We start from the raw sequence: 20,041 nt of genomic DNA, 5'->3' as shown, positions 1-20,041 counted from the left end.
ATCATAGCTTAACACCTTTTTGGGTCCGACTTTGATCGTATTTGAATCAGAGTCGTTAAAAAACTCTCAAGGTCATTTGGGGGCTTCCTGTTCAAACATGGGTCGTATTCGAACCAAAGAGAACATAGCTGTCGGTACCCTCTTGATCGATGCAACGCCAAAGCCATTGGGGGCCACATGATCGTATTTGAATCCTAGCTTAACCCCTTCGGGACGGTTTACTGATCGTATTCGAATCAGAAGCCTCGATTTTTTCTTTTTATTTGGCTTAAGATTTGTTTGAAAGGCAGCCTTTGTTCTGTCTTGAGACTTTTTTGTTCAAAAATCTAAATATAAGTGTGGTTTAAATTTAGCCCAGCTTGATTTTTTGACGATATGTCACCAACATATGACAATCATCATATATTTGGAAGTGCCGGTTTCCAAAAGATTGGGTTATCACCCTTACTATTCGGGTCACATAAACCGGCAATACAAGTTCAAAGATGACAAGTATGATATTATAGTTGTGTTTCAAGGCTATATTTCATAACATGCTTAAATGTAACTCTTTGTTCCATATTAAAGATTATATATAAAGATATTATGACTCGCCCTACAGTAAGCCGCCAAGGGTTTTCTTGTCATCTATTTCTGTTTGCAGGGTAGGTCAAAGACTTTCTTAAGCATAGGGAAAATAAATGATATGTATAAAAGGGGTGAATATGAGACGGTGGCTTAATAGTGTTGAGCATCAAAACGTGCACGACGGCATGGCAAGGCAAAGTCATTTCTACCCTATTACATGACTCCCCGAGTCCAAATGATTAAGTTATTTTTTCAGCAGGCTATAAACATGAGCTGCCTGGCAGATCAAATTCTCTTGTCGACCTGAAGCTTCCGGGTCATCCATCTCCGCTTCTTTGCCCTCTTCCCTATCCTAGAAGGTTGATGATGGCCAGTCAATGCCATACAAAGCTTCAAATTCAGCTTCATCATCAATTAGTCCGGCGGGTCAATGTCAGGGGCGAAGGTATGCTTACGGATTGGTGGGATCAGGCTGGTCACTTCATAATGTGGCGTTGGAATCCTCTGGTTCTCCGCGTCATAACCCGGCTGGTACCTAGCGAGATCCGCCTCGTCAGCAATCAGTGTAGCCATAGGGAGTATTTCCTTCACACAAGTGGCGAAGTCCTCCTGTTCAAATTGCGAGCCATCCACCTTAAGGCTTGGATACCCAATGGCGATGTCAGCCGGGTCTAATTCTGGAAGCCAAGCTTTGGCCCGGCTTAAGGCGACCACGGCTCCGGCTCTTGCAGACGATCGCCTTAGTTCATTGAATCGCTGGGGCAGCACAGAGAGTTTCCTTAGCACATCCATCAGGAGTGTGGTCACTTCATTTGACAGGGCCACTGTGGCTAAAGCACGCTGAGACCCGGTGTAGAGTTGTTCACCAGCGTGTAAACCGCATTTAGCTTTATCAACATGTCTTGGTTAAGATTTGAACTCCTGGGGCCTGCATAGCAATGTCAGGTGAGTTAATGACAATTTATATGATCACTAGAAAGATTCAAATATTTGACACTTGCAGGGCGACTTACCAAAGATTGTTGAGACCATCTAAGAGACATGACGTTTTAAGCCGGATAATTCGACGGTCGCCTCTTCAAGAGCCGCCTCTGCTTTATCAGCTCGACTGGTCAAAGCGATCTTTTCTTCAGCCCATGCCTTTTTCTCCATTTCAAAGTCCTTTTTCAGTTTCTCTTGTTCAGATACGCTGAATTCAAATTTGGAGTTGGCTCTTTGGGTCTCAATCTCCTGTGCTTCTAGGCGGTTCTTCAAGTTAGACACTTCTGATTGAAGTTGAGTGGTGGTGGCTTGTACAAAAAACCGGGTCAAAATCATGACTATTAGCATACAATATTAAGTCCCAAGCCTTTTGCAAGCAACAACACTTGGGACTTGGGGGCTAATGTCCACCGAACAATTTTACCTACGTGGCGGTTCATGAGAGTAAGTCCCAAGCACCTTGCAAGCAAGAGTATTTGGCACTTGGGGGCTAATGCATATTGCTGTTAAAGTATTTTTATTCTATACAAGCATATGAACGACCGACTCATTCTTGCTGATTAAGCCGACCCTTGGGGACTACGGAATAAGCCGAGTTTATTTTTACATATTTTTATCAAAGTGTATTACTAATGTTCATAAGTTTGTTTCTAAGTCTACATCATATTCATCATAAGCAATAGACTTGGGGGCTGGAATAGTAAGGATAATTCAGTATAGAGAAGAGATTGTACCTCAAACTTCTGGTGCATCTGCTTCACCGTATCAATTTTGACGTCACGGCTGCTGTGTACTTGGCTCGGATAGCCCTAAAAAATTTCTCCAATACTCATGTGAGTATAATCAGCAACATCAAACCTGACCTTGCGGCGTTCTAGGTGCTCTTCTTTGGCAGAACATTTGGCCAACATAGTAGGTCTCCCTGGCTCAATGTAGCCGGTCTTGGTGATCTCGACATCAGTGTCTTGAGGATCGTCTGTCCTGGCCAGGCTAGAGACTTCCGGGTTTTCAGAGCCATCGGCGGCTCGCTCGGCAGGCGGGTAAGCAATTGGCATTGGCGTGTCATGAGCTGGCTCAGGTGGCGGCTCATGAGTAGAGGCCTCAGGCGCGGCTGTTCCAAGTTCCGGCTCTTTGAAGATCGGCTCTTCGGCCGGCTTGTTCTTCTTCACCTTTTTGCTGGGCTTTGCTTTTACGCTGCATAAGATCAAAAGGTCAGTGCAAATATAACGAATTGAAATGAACACAGGATAAACAAGTTATCATTACCCTGGAGCGGTCTTGAAAGCCGGCAAATTGGACTGCATTGAGTCGCCGGAGGAAGGTGAAGTTTCCTGATAATTTGAGTCAGAAGAATTGAGTGGTTGACGAGTGAGACCTGCCAAAGGGTAAAAGGGATATAAATCGGAGGAGACCTTGTTCCAGTGCTTCCTTGGTGTATTCGGTAAGCCGGAGGAGAGTTCCGCATCCTTGCTGGTCCGGGTCTGCCTCCGGCTCTCATGAATCTGTCGCTTCAAAAGAAATTGAGGATCTTGATAAGCTAAGGGGTGCGAAAATCCTACTTTCCGGGTTACTCTTTGGATTTTCTGTCTTGGCAAAGGCTCGGAGTCGGAGGAAATGATAGTTACCTCTTCATCCTTTCCATGACTTGTTCTCATATCCTCCTGATGATAATCAATGTCAATAAGGTGGTTAAAAAAGGAGCCAAGAGAGTCAAGGGCTACCTCCGACTCAGAAGTATCTTCTAGTCGAAGCAAGTGAGAGGCGCTGGCCTTCTTTCCTTTCTTCTTGGCGGCTTCTTTCCTGGCGGCTCTCTTGGCCTTCCTGGCTTTCTTTGCAGCCTCGTGATCATATTTTACTTTCCAAAATTTATCATCAGCCTGTGAAAATCAGCAAAGGATGAGTATAGACAAACATCAAGGTTAAAGGTAATTTACTTAGGTTGGGGGCTTACCGCTGGAGCCGGGTTAGCTTCGCAGAAGGGGTTTAAGCCCACTTTACCACAATCTGCTAGGCTTTCATTCAACAATGACTTTGTCATGTCATCAATGACGTGGTCAGGTAAGTCGTTAGAACGGTGCCACATAGGGTCATTTTTCTTGCCTGTATAGGTGCACATCAGGCCGGGGCGGCGGCTCAATGGAATGATCCGCCAGGCGAGCCAAACCCGGACTAACTCGATACCATTTATCCCGTTCCCCAAAAGAGCCTTGATTTTATCCATGGTGGGGGCGAGCGTCTGGCGTTCGGCGGCTGTGATCTTGTCAGGAAGCGGGTGATTGGACACAAGACAGAGAGCATGAAAGCCGGGCAGAGGATTCTCATCATCCGGAGAAGTGTCTTGGCAATAGAACCATGTCTGGTTCCGGCCTTTGGGATGACTTGGTGGATTGGCATAAGGAAAAATGACATCCCTCCGACGTTGGATTGAGACCCCGCCAAGTTCCAAGCTAGGTCCATTGGCACATTCGTTCTAGCGGTTCAAGTAGAATAACTCTCTGAAGAGTAGTAAGTTGGGTTCTTCTCCAAGATATACCTCACTAAACACTTGAAAATTGCAAATATTAGACACGGAATTGGGTCCGATGTCTTGAGGACAGAGGTCAAAGAAGTACAGGACGTCCCTGAAGAATTTTGAGCCGGGTGGTGAAAAACCCCGGTTCATATGGTCAGTGAAGACGATGACCTCCCCCTCTTTGGGCTGAGGAATTTCCTCTGTCGGATCAGGAGCACGATATGACATAACCTCCTTCTTCGGCAGATATCCGGTCTTCACGAAATCATCAAGCGTACTGTGTGTGATGATGGATTTGACCCAATTGCATGAAGTGGGTTGTTTGGGAGGCATTGTGACAGAAGCCTAAGAAAGAGTAAAATTTCTGGTTCAAATTTAAGCCGGAGGGAAACATTACAGTACATATTTAAGATGGCGGCTTATAAAGGGGCCTAATGGTATATGGCTAATTATGTCAAGTTATTTAAGCCGCCATGAGCAGTCAGGTTATTTAAACCGCCATGAGTGGTTAAGGTTATCAATCGAGCATTGCAATTGTAAGCCGGTGATAAGATTCGCCATGACTAGGTGGATCTAGCAAAATACATTTTTTGCCTAAGTGTTACACAAACAAGTTTCACAGGTTGCAGCTATTATTTTTGGATCAACGGCTGTTCAGAAAGAAAATATTCTAGACCTAAAAAACTAGTGCAGATGAGTTTGTGAGTTCTAAAGAAGCCTCTTTACAGGAAAAAAGGATCTGCTAGTATAAAAATGGACACAAAACAACTCCTGCATGAGTTCCATATTACTTTTGGATCAAAAGAGGCTGCGGTGGAATAACTAGGAAGAAACTGTGATGAACCACGAAGAACACAGAGGAACTTGCAAACCCTAATGCGGATCTGAGGTGCGGGAAGGAGAAGACTTACAGCTGCAGATCTACCGCGGAGGGTCGCTGTCATTCTTTGGATCGACTCAGGTCGATGCAGCGACCGAGGTTGAGGAAGACGAGGTGCTCTGCGGCGGTGGCGGAGCTCGAGCGGCAGTAGGGTTGCGAGAGGAAGAAGATGAGGAAAGGGGAGAATGAGGAAAGACCTGGTCCTGTCTATTTATAACGGAAGACTGATAAGTGGGCGTGAAAAATGAGGAGGCCGAAAACACGGTTATCCAGCTACAAGGACGCCTCGATTCTCGGGATGGTCATTAAGATAAGGATCCGTTGAGATGTGTTGGGCAAAACATGCATTAATGGCAGATGACCTCATGGCAGGCTACCACAAATCCAAAGGATGATGTCACGACGGGTTACAAAAATTTTATACAAGCAAAGAGTAGAAGATTTTTTTGAAGTGTTGAAGATTGACATGAACCAGTTCAAATCAATCTAGGGCCTAATGTTGGGGATATTGTCGGTGTCAAAACCGGCGGATCTCGGGTAGGGGGTCCCGAACTGTGCGTCTAAGGCTAATGGTAACAGGAGGCAGGGGACACAATGTTTTACCCAGGTTCGGGCCCTCTCGATGGAGGTAATACCCTACTTCCTGCTTGATTGATCTTGATGATATGAGTATTACAAGAGTTGATCTACCACGAGATCGTAGAGGCTAAACCCTAGAAGCTAGCCTATGATTATGATTGTTGTTGTCCTATGGACTAAACCCTCTGGTTTATATAGATACCGGAGGGGGCTAGGGTTACACCGAGTCGGTTACAGAGAAGGGAATCTACATATCTGAATTGCCAAGCTTGCCTTCCATGCAAAGGAGAGTCCCATCCAGACACGGGACGAAGTCTTCAATCTTGTATCTTCATAGTCCAACATTCCGGCCAAAGTATATAGTCCGGCTGTCCGAGGACCCCTTAATCCAGGACTCCCTCAGTAGCCCCCGAACCAGGCTTCAATGACGATGAGTCCGGTGCGCAGATTGTCTTCGGCATTGCAAGGCGGGTTCTCCTCCAAATTCTTTAGAGCATCTGTTGCAGCGAGCAGTGTCCGGCTTCACATCAATGTTGCATTCCTCGACTTCTGTGCTTCAATAATGGCTATCTCCACGTGTCGAGCGGATGCGAGAAGTTGGGGCATTTTTTCATCTGCCACCCTGACAATAAAAGTAAATCGTCTATTTAAAGAGAAAGTGATCCTCAGATCCAAATCGCACCATTCTCCCCCAGCGAGCATTCATCAGAATGCGCCCAGAAGAAGCCATCCCATCATGGCCGACCGTCGCAGCTCCTCTTCTCGCTCCCGTAGCACTAGGCCAGGCGATTGGGAGAAATGTTCTGTCCCCCACAGCTGACTAGTAGAGTTGCAGACCAAGGGGTTTCTCCCGCCCGTGTACATGGTCCCCGTCCAAGCTGGACTAGCCACCTATAATGGTGGGGAGCAAGTGGAGAGTTCTCCAAACCCATCCAAGGGGGAGCGGGTATGCTTTGTCCCCTATTTTATAAGGGGACTCGGATTTCCTATCCATCCTTTCCTCTGCGGGCTCCTCGAGTTCTACGTCCTCCAGCTGCATAACTTTACCCCGGCCTCCATACTACATATCGCAGGCTACGTTGCCTTCAGCGAGCTATTTCTGGGTTGCGAAGCTCATTTCGAGCTGTGGAAGAGGCTATTCTGCCTCGTACCCCGCACTCAGGAGGGGTCGGTATATCAAGTGGGCGGAGCCGAAATATGGCGCATCACCCGGACCGGATACCTGTCCGGTACCCCGAAGAAGACATCCGAAGACTGGCCTTTGGAGTGGTTCTATATGGAGGACGTCCCTCTTCCGGACCCTATTCGGAAGGGCCTTCCCGAGTTTGCAAATGTTCCATTGAAGAAACGCCACAGCTGGCGCCCCGGAGCCCCCAGGAGGAAGATAACAGAGAGCTCCTTTTCCTGATGGACAGGATAAAGACGCTGGCCAAATCAGGACTGACAATAATCGAGGTTATGTCCATATGTATAATGCGGGGAGTGCAGCCACTTAAATATCGAGGGAAACCCATGTGGCACTTCAATGGAGGAGACGATGCCACCCGCTGCGGCCGTAAAGGTCCGGACTCCGCCCCGCTCTGGCGAAGACACTGTCCGATTTGTACAAAGGAGAAGAAGAGGAGTTCATCCGCACCAAACCACGAGATGGATTCTCCATGTACAACCCCCCAAGCTGGGTGAGCTGCTATCTTTTATTCCTAGTCTTTCCCGCATTCTTTAGCACAAATGCTTACCTTGTCAATTCATAGCAGGAACTGTGAAAAGCTAACAAACAGAGGACCCCAACCCGGCCCTCGACCCCGGACTCAAAGAAGATCCGGACACATTTGTGGAGCTTGTCGACAAGACATTTTATCAGTTAAGCTACGATGGTGTGTTGGTGGCCATCATAGCTGATTATCCTGGCCTACTCCCTGCATCTCAGGTAAGTAAAACCGGAGTCCTAACTTCCAAGAAGGATTCCCTCTTTGCACCTTACCCACTGCACATATTGTGTTTTACAGGGAAGGCCATCGGGACCCCATGCCGAACCTGCAGTGACTCGTCAACAAGGGGCACCGAAGCCGGGTAGGCTTAAAAGGAAGGCGGTCAGGACCGAGACGCCGTCGCAAAGGTATGTTTAAAAACTTGCCACTCAATTATCATTGTTAAAATATAACAATGTCTATTGTCTCCTGGCAGAAAAAGCGCTCGCCAGACTATATCCGGCGAGCCTGCCGGCCACGCCTCCACCAGCCGGACAACGAGGCCGGACTCTGGGGCGGAGGTCAACATGGGGACAACACCGGACAATCCTCCTACAGAGGATGCAGATAGATTCTCCGCTACAAACTCCAAAGTGGAGAGCGCCATGAATCATAGGCGCCGACGGGCCACACTACGCGACCCTAATTTCTCTGAAGAGGCGTTCAATGCCTTCAACTCAGGGGAAGCATACATCCGGGCTGCCCAAGATGGCCTCGCCAGAGCCACGGACCCGTACGTAAAGGATATATGGGTAAGAAAATTTGATAAGTATGTATATCAGTAGCCCCTGAGACTTGAAACAGTTGGCACAACTGATTTAAGGATCTTCGTGTGCATAGGTTCTGACAGAGAAGAATACTCAGCTGTCTAAAGAGCTGGAGGAGTGCAAAGCTCAGCTACGGGCCGTAGTCGCCAGAATGGAGGAGTCCAAGAAGGCCTCATCTGGTAATACTTGTCTTGATCGAAAAGAATATATTTACATATACCAGTTAGTATTCGGCATGTGTGCAAATCTAACAATAGATTCTGTAGACAATCCCGGAGGTAATCCGGAGGTCGTATCGGAGGATGAGCAATATGCTCAACGACAGCTGAAGGCTGGCGAGCGTGTGCTTACGAAGGTTATACATGAGAAAAATAATCTCCAAGATGCGAACACCCTACTAGGCGTCGAATTAAAGGATGTTCGGGCCCAGCTTGCTGACTCCGTGAAGGAGCATAAGAGGCTTCGACGCGGCATATTTAGTAAGTGCTCTAACGAACCACTATAAAGTTCGGCAAAGAAGCGTGCTAACAGAATTATGTTTGTAGGTATGTTGACAGGTCGTCCCGAAGAGGAGATGCCCGGATCTGCCGGCGATCTTCTGCAGGAGCTCTCACAACTGCACGAACAAGTTCGGCAGGTGATGCAGGGCATTGCCCAGGCCTTGTGGCCATCCGCCTCCCTGCCAGGAGGCATGGGGGAGCTTGTGGGGATGCTCAAGGGAGCGCGGTGGCGCTTCCGATTATGGAAGATATCGGCCTGCCGCCAAGGCGCAAGGGAATCCTGGGCCATGGTGAAGACGCGATACACCAAGGCTGACCCAAACCATATGGCTGAGGTCGGACCTGTAGGGTCAGATGGGAAAGCGATCCCTGTAAGTCTGGTATATGACCAGGTAGCATTAGCTGCTAAGTATTCCCAACAGGACTGTAGGCTAGACAACATGTTGGATGGTATAGAAGAAGAATATAGTCAGTCTAAGTGACTTTGTACTTCGGAGGACACATTTTGTCCCTAGCCGGATTGTAAATCATTTGTCTTGACAGACCTTTTCTCTTCAACCTCTGGACCCGATAGTCTGGAGTGTATCCGAATACCCGCTCAATTATGTGAAAACCGGGGCACGCGTGGAAACCAGGCGTAGGGGTCATAAGTTCTTGAACAGACAAGTACCCAACTAGCTATGTTATATTACATGGGTACTAAGAAACATCTTCCAGGGAGAATAGTTCCGTTAAGGGTTCCTTTCCCTGGGTGTGCATGCATTTAATGTGCATGTCCAAACTGTAAAAAATGACACAAGATATAAGCATCTGGGGGCATATTTTGTAATAGGTAAAAGACATCTTTTGTTCACCGACCGAATATTCCCTTAAGAGCGCTAGCTTTTATCTTCACCCAGTCTGAGGTACACATCCGGCTAACCCGGCAGTAACAATCGCAGAGGTGCTCCCCTTATGCCCTAGCCGAATTAACGAGAATGTAGGGCATAAACACAAGAGCTAGGCAACCCAGCTTGGCCAAAACTTAAGTCATATCGATGCATATAGTGGTGAAAAAAGGCACATATGGATAAGTGACGCATATGTGGTGGGCATAAAGCCCAGAAGACAATTATATTAAGCTTCTGTATGAGAAGCCCCTAGGTATATTGAGCGTGCATAGTGCGGCAGGAGTGTGCGGTCAAAGCATACTTGAAGCTTTTAAGGCTATATATATAAAAAGGAGAGAGAGGGTATAATTTAAAAAGGAAGACGGAGGTAAGGAGACAAACACAGAGTTCGGCACTAGGCGTAGAATCTTCGGAGTCTGGCCGCGTTCCATGGGTTCGGCTCGAGTCGATTATCGGATGCATCAGCAGACGGTACGCTCCTCCGGTGAGAACTTTATCAATGATGAAGGGACCTTCCCATTTGGGCTTGAGCTTGTCCTTTTTCTTCTCTGGTAGGCGTAGAACGAGTTCACCAATGTTGTAAGTTTTGGCCCGTACTTCTCTGCTTTGATACCTTCGAGCCTGCTGTTGATAAAATGCAGAACATGCCTTTGCGACATCATGCTCCTCCTCTAGGGCATCTAAGCCATCCTGCCGATCAAGCTCGGCCTCTCTCTCTTCGTACATGCACACTCGAGGTGAGTCATGGATGATATCGCAGGGTAGCACTGCCTCTGCGCCGTACACCATAAAAATGGTGTGTATCCAGTTACGCGATTTGGCGTGGTCTGTAGCCCCCATAGTACGGAGTCGAGCTCCTCGACCCAATGCGTATCTGATTCCTTCAAGGATCGCACTAGACTGGGCTTAATGCCGCTCATAATAAGACCATTCGCTCGTTCGACTTGATCGTTTGTTTGGGGGTGATAGATAGATGCATAATCGAGCTTTATGCCCATTTGCCGCACCAAGTTTTCACCTTGTCGGTTGTGAAGTTTGAGCCGTTATCGGTGATGATGCTGTGGGGGACACCGTAACGGTGTACGACCTCGGATTTGAAGTCTATCACTGGTCCGGACTTGGCTGTTTTAACTGGTTTGGCTTCTATCCATTTGGTGAATTTATCGACCATGATCAACAAGTATTTCTTCTTATGGCTTCCTCCTTTAAGGGGTCCAACCATATCGAGCCCCCAGACCGCAAAGGGCCAAGTTATGGGGATTGTTTGGAGGGCGGTAGGTGGCATGTGGCTTTGATTTGCAAAAAGCTGGCAACCGACGCAATGTTGGACAAGGTCCTGTGCGTCTGCCCGGGCTGTCGGCCAGTAGAATCCTGTATGGAAGTCCTTGCTTACGAGTGCCCGGGTTGCGGAATGGTGGCCGCCAAGTCCGGCATGAATTTTGGCCAAGAGCTGCCGTCCTTCCTCTTCGGAGATGCACCTTTGGAGCACTCCAGTCGTGCTTTTCTTATAAAGCTCTCCCCCGTAGACCTTGTAGGCTTTAGAGCGCCACACAATGCAACGAGCCTCATTTTGGTCCTCAGGGAGTTCTTGCCTATTTAAGTAGGCAAAGAAGGGTTTTGTCCACGGGGCGATGACAACCATAATCACGTGGGCCGAAGGTGTTATTTTGGTGGCGGAGCCTCCGATTACGTCAGATTGTCCGGGATCTGGGGTTGTGTTCGGATCCGGACTGGTATTGCCGGTCTTCCCTTCCCATACCACGGATGGCTTGAACATCCTTTCCAGAAAGATATTAGGTGGGATGGGGTCACGCTTAGTGCAGATGCGGGCGAGGATGTCCGCCACTTGGTTGTTTTCTCGGACCACATGGTGGAATTCGAGCCCCTCGAACCGAGCTGACATTTTGAGGACGGCATTGCGGTAGGCCACCATTTTTGGGTCCTTGGCATCAAAGTCTCCATTTATTTGAGATATTGCGAGGTTTGAATCCCCATGCACTTCTAGGCGTTGAATGCCCATGGAGACTGCCATCCGGAGACCATGCAACAGGGCCTCATATTCGGCTGCGTTGTTGGAATTTGTGTATAGTATTTGGAGTACGTATTGGACTGTATCTCCGGTGGGGGATGTCAGGACAACGCCTACCCCTAGACCAGCCAGCATCTTAGAGCCGTCAAAGTGCATGATCCAATTGGAGTACACGCCGTACTCTTTAGGGAGTTCGGTTTCTGTCCATTCGGCGACAAAGTCAGCCAGTACTTGTGACTTAATGGCTCGCCATGGTTTATATGTTATGTCGAACGGGAGGAGCTCGATAGCCCATTTAGCAATCCGTCCCGTGGCATCGCGGTTATTTTATTATGTCATTGAGTGGTACTTCGGAGGCCACCGTGATTGAACACTCTTGAAAGTAGTGTTGTAATTTTCGGGATGCCATGAAGACTGCGTATGCTATCTTTTGATAATGTGGGTACCGTGACTTACATGGAGTGAGGACAGTAGATACGTAGTATACCGGCTTTTGAAGCGGGAACTTATGTCCATCTGTCTCTCGTTCGACGATGAGCACTGCGCTTACAACCTGGTGTGTTGCAGCTATTTATAATAACATGGGTTCGCCGACATTTGGCGCGGCTAGGATTGGATTGGTGGCCAAGAGGGATTTTATTTCCTCCAGTCCGGCCGTGGCCGCATCCATCCACTCGAAGTGTTGGTGCATCGAAGAAGGCGATAAAGAGGTAGTGCCTTTTCTCCTAATCGGGAGATAAAGCGGCTTAAGGCGGCCACGCATCCAGTTAATTTCTGGATTTGTTTGAGGTTTGTTGGGGTAGCCAATTGTGACAGAGTTCGGATTTTAGCCGGGTTTGCTTCGATTCCTCTATTGGAAACGACAAAGCCCAAGAGCTTTCCGGTAGGTACGCCGAAAACGCATTTTTCCGAGTTGAGCTTGATGTCATATGTTTGGAGAATGTCGAACGTAAGCCTCACGTCGTCTATTAAAGATTCGATGTGTCTGGTTTTGATGACCACATCATCTACATATGCCTCCACTGTTTTGCCGATCTGTGTTTCAAGGCATGTCTGAATCATGCGTTGATAGGTTGCACCGGCGTTTTTGAGCCCAAAAGGCATGGTGTTAAAATAAAAGGGGCCGTATGGAGTGATAAATGCCGTTGCGGCTTGATCGGACTCTGCCATCTTGATTTGATGGTATCCGGAGTATGCGTCGAGGAAACACAATGAGTCGTGTCCTGCGGTAGCATTGATGATTTGGTCGATGCGAGGGAGGGGGAAGGGATCCTTGGGGCAAGCTTTATTGAGGTCCTTAAAATCGGCGCCAAGATTTGTCCTTCCTTGGTACCATTACCAGGTTCGCTAGCCAGTCCGGATGTTTTATTTCTCTGATGAATCCGGCCTCAAGTAGTTTGGCTAGCTCTTCTCCCATGGCTTGTCACTTGGGTTCTGAAAAGCATCGAAGAGTCTGCTTGACCGGCTTGTATCCCTTTAGTATGTTTAGGCTATGCTCGGCCAGCCTGCGTGGGATACCTGGCATGTCTAAAGGATGCCAGGCGAAGATGTCCCAATTCTCGCGTAGGAACTCTCATAGTGAGGCGTCTATTATGGGGTTTAGATATGCCCCAATTGATGCTGTTCTTGTAGGGTCCGTTGGGTGGACCTGGAATTTGACTATTTCGTCTGCTGGTTTAAAAGAGGTGGACCTGGGTCGTTTGTCGAGTATCATTATACGTCTCCAACGCATCTATAAATTTTGATTGTTCCATGCTATTATATTACCCCTTTTGGATGTTTATGGGCTTTATTTTACACATTTATATCATTTTTGGGACTAACCTACTAACCGGAGGCCCAACCTGTATTGCTGTTTTTTTTTGCCTATTTCAGTATTTTGAAGAAAAGGAATATCAAAGGAGTCCAAATGGAATGAAACCTTCGGGAGCGTGATTTCTGGAACGAACGTGATCCACAGGACTTGGAGTTCAAGTCAAGAAGCAGCCGAGGCGGCCACGAGAGGGGAGGGCGCGCCCACCCCTACAGGGCGCGCCCCCCTGTCTCGTGGGCCCCTCGGGCGGCCACCGACGTACTTCTTCCTCCTATATAAGCCTACGTACACCGAAAACATCCAAGGAGCCAACGAAACACAATTTCCACCACCGTACCCTTCTGTATCCGCGAGATCCCATCTTGGAGCCTTCACCGGCGCTCCGCCGGAGGGGGAATCGACCACGGAGGGCTTCTACATCAACACCATAGCCCCTCCGATGAGTTGTGAGTAGTTTACCACAGACCTTCGGGTCCATAGTTATTAGCTAGAGGGCTTCTTCTCTCTTTTGGATCTCAATACAATGTTCTCCCCCTCTCTTGTGGAGATCTATTCGATGTAAACTCTTTTTGCGGTGTGTTTGTCGAGATCCGATGAATTGTGGGTTTATGATCAAGTTTATCTATGAGAAATATTTGAATCTCCTCTGAATTCTTTTATGTATGATTGAGTCATCTTTGCAAGTCTCTTCGAATTATCAGTTTGGTTTGGCCTACTAGATTGATCTTTCTTGCCATGGGAGAAGTGCTTAGCTTTGGGTTCAATTTTGCGGTGTCCTTACCCAGTGACAGAAAGGGTTGGAAGGCACGTATTGTATTGTTGCCATCGAGGATAAAAAGATTGGGGTTTATATCATATTGCATGAGTTTATCCCTCTACATCATGTCATCTTGCTTAATGCGTTACTCTGTTCTTTATGAACTTAATACTCTAGATGCAGGCATGAGTCGGTCGATGTGTGGAGTAATAGTAGTAGATGCATGCAGGAGTCGGTCTACTTGTCACGGACGTGATGCCTATATACATGATCATGCCTAGATAATCTCATAATTATTCGCTTTTCTATCAATTGCTCGACAGTAATTTGTTCACCCACCATAATACTTATGCTATCTTGAGAGAAGCCACTAGTGAAACCTATGGCCCCCGGGTATATCTCTTATCATATAAACTTCCAATCTACTTTTATTTGCATCTTTACTTTTTGCATCTATATTATAAAATACCAAAAATATATTTATCTTATCATACTATCTCTATCAGATCTCACTTTATTGCGTTGGTTGTGAGTTCTTTGTTTGTTTTGTAGGTGCGTTGGACTTTTGAGGAGTCTCCTACTGGATTGATACCTTGGTGCTCAAAAACTGAGGGAAATACTTACGCTACTATTGTTGCATCACCCTTTCCTCTTCAAGGAAAACCAACGCAAGCTCAAGACGTAGCAAGAAGGATTTCTGGCGCCGTTGCCGGGGAGGTCTTCGCTCAAGTCAAGACATAGCAAGTACCCATCACAAACTCATCTCCCTCACATTTACATTATTTGCCATTTGCCTCTCGTTTTCCTCTCCCCCACTTCACCCTTGCCGTTTTATTCGCCCTTCTTCTGTTCGTCTTTTCGTTTGTTTTGATGTCCTACTTGGCTCGTTTGCTTGTTTGGTTGGAGTAGTTGTTTATTTATTACTAAACAGAGAAGCTGAGATCTATGGATCCTCATCCTCTTGCTAATCTTTTTAAGAGATCCAATTATGATGAACCAATTGCTAGTGAGTTTTGTGCACTAGACTATCTTTATGAAGTTTTGCTTGAAATTCGTGAATCTGAAAATTGCGATGAAGAAATTTATGAAGAGATTCACGATGGCTCCTTGAATAAAAAGCATGATTGCAATGATTTTACTATAAACTCTCTTGATGTCAATTGTGCTAATAATATGCAAAACCCTAAGCTTGGGGATGCTAGTTTTGCTATGTCTACTACTTGTTGCAATGATCATGATTGGGGTGATTCTTCTTATGATGTTGAAACTTTATTTAAGCCCCATGATGAATATGAGATTGATAATAGTGTTTGCAATAATATTGAAAGTGGGTTTGGAAGAGTGTCAACTTTGGATCCCACATATTTGGAGTATGTTCAATCTGATGATATTTTCGATAAAAGTGGGTTTGGAGAAGTCATGACTTTAGTTAATGTTAATCCCACTATCTTGGAAGAGTGTCAACTTTGCATGCATACGGATCGTGTTGAGAATATGTTATGTGATAGCTATTTTGTTTAATTTTCTTATGATCCTACGTGTAATTATTATGAGAGAGGAAAATATGGTTGTAGAAATTTTTATCTTACTAAATTACCTCTCGTCATGTTGAAATTGCTATCGTCTCTTTCTTCTTCCGCATATGCTAGTTTTTGCTTGCCTTGCAAATTTGTTTGCTTATAGTATGCCTATGAATAGGAAGTATGTTAGACTTAGATGTGTTTGTCACGTGTTTCATGATGCTCTCTTTGCGCTTTAATTCTTGTCTTTCATGTGAGCATCATTAAAATTATCAATGCCTAGCTAAAAAGGCTTTAAAGAAAAGCGCTTGTTGGGAGACAACCCAATATTTTTATTTGCTGTTATTCAATAAATCTTGCATCTACCTTCTGTTTAGATGTGTTTTTATGTTTTAATTAGTGTTTGTGCCAAGTAGAACCTATAGGATAACCTATGATGATAGTTGATTTGATTCTGCTGAAAAACAGAAACTTTGCACGCACGAATTTAGTTTTGTTAAATCACAGAAATGTGCTTTTGCGTTGATTCTTTTTGCTGATGATCACTAGACAAATTTTCCAGGAATTCCTATTTTGGTAGGATTTTTAGAGTTCCAGAATTTTGCGTTAGTTACAGATTGTTACAGACTGTTCTGTTTTTGACAGATTCTGTTTTTCGTGTGTTGTTTGCTTATTTTGATGCATCTATGGCTAGTAAAATAGTTTATAAACCATAGAGAATTTGGAATACAGTAGGTTTAACACCAAAATAAATAAAGAATGAGTTCGTTACAGTACCTTATGTGGTGGTTTTGTTTTCTTTCACTAACGGAGCTTATAAGATTTCCTGTTGAGTTTTGTGTTGTGAAGTTCTCAAGTTTTGGGTAAAGCTTTTATGGACTATGGAATAAGGAGTGGCAAGAACCTAAGCTTGGGGGTTCCCATGGCACCCCAAGATATTAAAGGATAGCCAAAAGCCTAAGCTTGGGGATGCCCCGGGAAGGCATCCCCTCTTTCATCTTCGTTCATTGGTAACTTTACTTGGAGCTATATTTTTATTCGCCACATGATATGTGTTCTGCTTGGAGCGTCATGTATTACATTAGTCTTTGATTTTTAGTTTACCACAATAATCCTTGCTGTACACACCTTTTGGGAGAAGCCCACTTGATTAGAATTTGCTAGAATACTCTATGTGCTTCACTTATATCTTTTGAGCTTGATAGTTTTTGATCTAGTGCTTCACTTATATTTTTTAGAGCACGGCGGTGGCTTAATTTTGAAGAAATTGCTAGTCTCTCATGCTTCACTTATATTATTTTGAGAGTCTTTTAGAACAGCATGGTATTTGCTATGGTTACAAATTTAGTCCTAGAATGATGAGCATCCAAGTTGGGTATAATAAAAACTATCATAGAAAGTGAATTGGATGCTATGATCAATTTGATACTTGATAATTGTTTTGAGATATGGAGGTAGTGATATTAAAGTCATGCTAGTTGAGGTGATTATGAAAAATGCTTGTGTTGAAGTTTGTGATTCCCGCAGCATGCACGTATGGTGAACCGCTTTGTGATGAAGTTGGAGCACAATTTTATTTATTGATTGTCTTCCTTATGAGTGGCGGTCGGAGACGAGCGATGGTCTTTTCCTACCAATCTATCCCCCTAGGAGCATGCGCGTAATACTTTGTTTTTGATGACTTGTAGATTTTTGCAATAAGTATATGAGTTCTTTTGACTAATCTTGAGTCCATGGATTATACGCACCCTCACCCTTCCACCATTGCTCGCCTCTCTTGTGCCGTGCAACTTTCGCCGGTACCATACACCCACCATATACCTTCCTCAAAACAGCCACCATACCTACCTATTATGGCATTTCCATAGCCATTCCGAGATATATTGCCATGCAACTTTCCACCGTTTTGTTAATATGACACACATTACTTTTGTCATATTGCTCTTTGCATGATCATGTAGTTGACATTGTATTTGTGGCAAGGCCATCTTCATAATTTTCATACATGTCGCTCTTGATTCATTGCATATCCCGGTACACCGCCGGAGGCATTCATATAGAGTCATATCTTGTTCTAGCTTTGAGTTGTAATTCTTGAGTTGTAAATCCATAAAAGTGCGATGATCTTCATTATTAGAGCATTGTCCCAGTGAGGAAAGGATTATGGAGACTATGATTCCCCCACAAGTCAGGATGAGACTTCTGACTTTACAAAAAGAAAAAAAGGAAGAAAGGCCAAAATAAAGAAAAAAGAAAAAAAGAAAAAGAAAAAAAGAGAAAAAGAAAAAAAGAAAAAAAGAAAATGAGAGAAAAAGAGAGAAGGGACAATGCTACTATCTCTTTTTCCACACTTGTGCTTCAAAGTAGCACCATGATCTTCATGATAGAGGGTCTCCTATGTTGTCACTTTCATATACTAGTGGGAATTTTTCATTATAGAACTTGGCTTATATATTCCAATGATGGGCTTCCTCAAAATGCCCTAGGTCTTCGTGAGAAAGCAAGTTGGATGCACACCCACTTAGTTTTTTTGTTGAGCTTTCATATATTTATAGCTCTAGTGCATCCGTTGCATGGCAATCCCTACTCACGCACATTGATATCTATTAATGGGCATCTCCATAGCCCGTTGATACGCCTAGTTGATGTGAGACTATCTTCTCCTTTTTTTCTTCTCCACAACCACCATTCTATTCCACATATAGTGCTATGTCCATGGCTCACGCTCATGTATTGCGTGAAAGTTGAAAAAGTTTGAGATTACTAAAGTATGAAACAATTGCTTGGCTTGTCATCGGGGTTGTGCATGATTAAATACTTTGTGTGATGAAGATAGAGCAACAACCAGACTATATGATTTTGTAGGGATAACTTTCTTTGGCCATGTTATTTTGAGAAGACATGATTACTTTGATTAGTATGCTTGAAGTATCACTATTTCTTATGTCAATATGCAATTTTATTTTGAATCATTTGGATCTGAACATTCATGCCCCAATAAAGAAAATTACATTGAGAATTATGCTAGGTAGCATTCCACATCAAAAATTCTGTTTTTATCATTTACCTACTCGAGGACGAGCAGGAATTAAGCTTGGGGATGCTTGATACGTCTCCAACGTATCTATAAATTTTGATTGTTCCATGCTATTATATTACCCTTTTTGGATGTTTATGGGCTTTATTTTACACATTTATATCATTTTTGGGACTAACCTACTAACCGGAGGCCCAGCCCGTATTGCTGTTTTTTTGCCTATTTCAGTATTTCGAAGAAAAGGAATATCAAACGGAGTCCAAATGGAATGAAACCTTCGGGAGCGTGATTTTTGGAACGAACGTGATCCACAGGACTTGGAGTTCAAGTCAAGAAGCAGCCGAGGCGGCCACGAGAGGGGAGGGCGCGCCCACCCCTACAGGGCGCGCCCCCCTGTCTCGTGGGCCCCTCGGGCGGCCACCGACGTACTTCTTCCTCCTATATAAGCCTACGTACCCCGAAAACATCCAAGGAGCCAACGAAACACAATTTCCACCACCATAACCTTCTATATCCGCGAGATCCCATCTTGGAGCCTTCATCGGCGCTCCGCCGGAGGGGGAATCAACCACGGAGGGCTTCTACATCAACACCATAGCCCCTCCGATGAGTTGTGAGTAGTTTACCACATACCTTCGGGTCCATACTTGTTAGCTATATGGCTTCTTCTCTCTTTTTGGATCTCAATACAATGTTCTCCCCCTCTCTTGTGGAGATCTATTCGATGTAAACTCTTTTTGCGGTGTGTTTGTCAAGATCCGATGAATTGTGGGTTTATGATCAAGTTTATCTATGAGAAATATTTGAATCTCCTATGAATTCTTTTATGTATGATTGAGTTATCTGTGCAAGTCTCTTCGAATTATCAGTTTGGTTTGGCCTACTAGATTGATCTTTCTTACCATGGGAGAAGTGCTTAGCTTTGGGTTCAATCTTGCGGTGTCCTTACCCAGTGACAGAAAGGGTTGCAAGGCACGTATTGTATTGTTGCCATTGAGTATAAAAAGATGGGTTTTATATCATATTGCATGAGTTTATCCCTCTACATCATGTCATCTTGCTTAATCTGTTACTCTGTTCTTTATGAACTTAAAACTCTAGATGCAGGCAGGAGTTGGTCGATGTGTGGAGTAATAGTAGTAGATGCAGGCAGGAGTCGGTCTACTTGTCACGGATGTGATGCCTTTATACATGATCATGCCTAGATAATCTCATAATTATTCACTTTTCTATCAATTGCTCGACAGTAATTTGTTCACCCACCGTAATACTTATAATATCTTGAGAGAAGCCACTAGTGAAACATATGCCCCCCGGGCCTATCTTTTGTCATATAAACTTCCAATCTACTTTTATTTGCATCTTTACTTTTTGCATCTATATTATAAAATACCAAAAATATATTTATCTTATCATACTATCTCTATCAGATCTCACTTTTGCAAGTGGCCGTGAAGGGAT

This window comes from Triticum dicoccoides, chromosome 2B, assembly GCF_002162155.2.
Source record: "Triticum dicoccoides isolate Atlit2015 ecotype Zavitan chromosome 2B, WEW_v2.0, whole genome shotgun sequence".
Classification (NCBI taxonomy): domain Eukaryota; kingdom Viridiplantae; phylum Streptophyta; class Magnoliopsida; order Poales; family Poaceae; genus Triticum; species Triticum dicoccoides.
This window is presented reverse-complemented; position numbering follows the sequence as displayed.